Source organism: Tupaia chinensis, unplaced genomic scaffold, assembly GCF_000334495.1.
Source record: "Tupaia chinensis unplaced genomic scaffold, TupChi_1.0 Scaffold000527_1, whole genome shotgun sequence".
Lineage (NCBI taxonomy): Eukaryota > Metazoa > Chordata > Mammalia > Scandentia > Tupaiidae > Tupaia > Tupaia belangeri.
The window spans coordinates 2629640-2633020 of NW_006160040.1; the positions used below are offsets into that span (position 1 = coordinate 2629640).

General features: G+C 44.2%; 1 pseudogene; it reads right to left on the bottom strand.

Annotated features, from left to right (window-relative positions):
* LOC102476386 (flavin reductase (NADPH) pseudogene) overlaps positions 1-2785 on the bottom strand; it is a 6943-nt pseudogene extending 4158 nt beyond the window's left edge.
* Positions 2786-3381: the final 596 nt, after the last annotated feature.

Below are 3381 nucleotides of genomic sequence, written 5' to 3' on the forward strand. Positions count from 1 at the left end.
GCGGAAAAGGAAAATAGTATACGTTTTGGAATTTTCTGTAATTAAACAAGGCGTATTCATGTACTACGAACCATTTGAGCACCAAGAGGTGGCCTCTGTTATTATTATTATTTTTAAAATTGGACCAGAGAGAGAAAAAGGTAAGGTGAGGAAGCAAGCCGCCGGGTCTGGGACTCGAAGAGCAGTGGGCCGTGTGGGAGTCCAGCGAAGGGCATTTATCATTTACCCAGTGGATCTAAAACTGGAGTGTGTGTGAGGATTACCTGGAAGCTTCTGAAAAACAAACTCCTGGACTCACCTTCAGAGATTCTGGTTTAGTGGGTCTGAATGAAGTCCTTCTTTTTCTTCTTTTTTTTTTTTCAAGCTTATTTATTGTGAGAGAGGGTTACCCTGACAAGGTCTCACCACAACTCTGTTGCCCTTCACCCACCCCGCTCTCGGGAATCACAGGCAAACTTGGTATGTTCAGGTTAATTTGGGATTTCATCCCAGGCCTCCCACATGGTTCCAGTGTCACGCAGAGTGCCCTAGTGCCTGTGCCACTGAGCTGGGCCTACAGCCCTTAGTTTAAGGCGAGCCTTTGATTCCAATTTTTTTTTTTTTTTTTTGAGAGGATTTTGCTAAAGGGCACATGTGCTCGCCAGAAAGACAGGGAGAGACAGAGACAGAAAGCAAGAAATCACCCCCCAGGGGGGATGGCCACGCTGCAATCCCTTCTCCTCCATTCTCCTCTCGGGATCTTGGGCATGCATGCACACGCGCCCGGCGTGAGTTTAAGCCACCAGGTCCAGGACTCGAACCATGGTCCACTACATGAGGGTCCAGTGACATAACCATTACACCAACTGCTGGTCCTGAGCCTTCGATTTTTATATAGGTGGTTCACAGACCACACTGTGAATACCATTCCTGGCTAACCCCATAACTCTCCAGACAGTAAGGTTTACACTTGTTGGTTACCCTTCAGGTACTGTCTTTTAGGGGTGGCAGGTGCCACAGTGGTTAAGGTGCTGGACTCCCACATGGCAGACCGCGGTTCATGGTGACTTGTTTTTTCACTTTTCCTTTCTCTCTCTGGTCAAATTTAAAAAATAAATAACAGCTTGGAGGAGGGACAGGGAGGCAAAGCATTAATGGCACAAAGAGGTGTGGTATTATCTGTTGAAGATATTTCGTAGTTTTATCAACAGTACTAGGGAGAAATGTTTACCTGTTGAAATATCCATTTTGTAAGACAAATAATAATGTGATTGAATGTATGGAAGAAAATGAAATTTAAAAATTAAAAAAAATACGATTAAATACATTTTTAAAAATTGTCTTTTAAATATATACCCCTGGGAGGGCTCCAACCATCTTTTTTTTTGGGATTTTTGCTGTATAATGCGTGCAGAGAGCGAGACATTCCCCCCCACCAAGAGATTATGGCCACGCTGCAATCCCTTCTCCTCCATTCTCCTCTTGGGATCTTGGGCACGCACACACATGTGCCCAGTGTGAGTTTTAAGCTGCCAGGTCTGGGACTTGAACTGTGGTTGACTTCGTGGGAGTCCAGCGATGATGTAACGATTCCTCCATCTGCTGGTCCCCAACCATCTTTTTTCTAGACCTTTTCTCACTTTACATTGTCCTCTCTATGAAAAGGCACCTCTAGCCCTAATTTATCTTTATTGCCAGAGGGCACATACACTCACCAAAGAGAATGGGGTGTGAGAAGAGGGGGGGTAGAGAGTAGTACCTCAATGGGCATAGTCACACTGCAAACTCTTTTCTTCCATATTTTCTTCCATCTCTCCTTCCCGACAGAATTTTGGGTGCACACACACACACTCACACACGCACCTGGTGTGCTTTTCAAGCCACTGGGTCTGAGATTTGAACTGCTGTTGGTCATGTAAGACTCAGCTCCCAAAACATAGTGCTTAGCCACTGTGCTACAGGAATGGCCCTCCACCTGCTGGTCCCAGATCTGTCTACTTTGTTATCTTCCACTGTCTTCAAAAAGAAGCCAAGGGGACCAGCAGATGGCATAATGATTACATTGCTGAACTCCTACATGGCCGACTGAAGTTCAAATCCTGGACCCGAAGGCTTGAAACTCAGGCCAGGCTCGTGCATGCATGCCCCAAATCCTGAGAGAATGGAGAAGGGATTGCGTATAGCCATCCCCCCTGGAGGGTGATTTCTTGCTTTCTGTCTCTCTGTCTCTCTGATGAGCTCACATGCCCTAGAGCAAAAATTTCTCTTAAAAAAAAGAAGCCAACAATACGTGGAGAAGACAGAAATAATCCCCGAGTGTGCAGTAGAGTGGGGAAGACACAATCCCATTCTATGGCTCATTTTTGTATCCAAGACAATACTTTGCACCTAGTAACAATAAATGTCAGTGCGAAGAAGGCAAGTCCTTATCCTGGCTTCCTCTTCCTCTGCTGATGGTTTCTAAGTCAAGAGAATCACAATCTGGTCAAACAAAAGAGAAGCAAAGAGGGCCGCATGGGAAAACACAAACATGAAAATAAACAGAGTGAAGAGCCTGTTGCATGGTTGAGTTTCTTCCTCTGAACAGCTACGGTAACAGCCAGGGAAGTCCCAGTTTGTGAAAATGTCCACTCCAAGTGAGGCTACTTACATTTGCACTCTTTCACTTATCTTCCTCACGAATTCAACAGAAGGCCTTACAAAGTACTCGAGCCGGCAGGTGGTGTGCTGCTTAAGGAGCTGGGTTTCACCGTGGCCGACTGGTTTAAGTCCTGGACTTGGCAGCTTGCTTTTCCACGTTCCCTTTCTCTCTCTGGTCAAATTAAAATAATAATAATAATTAATAAAATTAAATAAGTAATTCTTCTAAATAAAAAAGAGATTAAAAACTATAATTTTAGTAGTATTTCCTTCCTTCCTGTATTCGGTTTTACTATGGCTGCTGTTGAACATACAATTGTAGAAACCGTGCTGGGAATTTGCATATGAAATACACACCTTTTACTGCCTCTAGTTGGCATTGTTACTAGGTTATAAATAGCATAGCTGACATCCTGCAAACAGAAAGCGCTTTTTGATGTGCACATGCCACCAGTGGAAGACGTGTTCCAACACAGAGTTTAAACTGGAGCGCTTTCATTAGAAACAGCCAAAGGCAAAAGTGGTTTATTTCACATAGACGTATGGAAAAGCTTTCTAAAAACAGGTATTTATGCTACGGTTTGAGTAAACAGGTGATACATCCAGTCTGTAAGCATATTTTGATAGTGTTAACTGGCATTTAAAAAAAAATCGAGCTGTACCCATTGGGTTAACCTCCTGCTGTGTAAAGGTGCAGAGACAGTCACAGTGCTGAAACACAGAACGGGCGAGTACGGTTTACGCGTTGTACCAGGCCGCCTT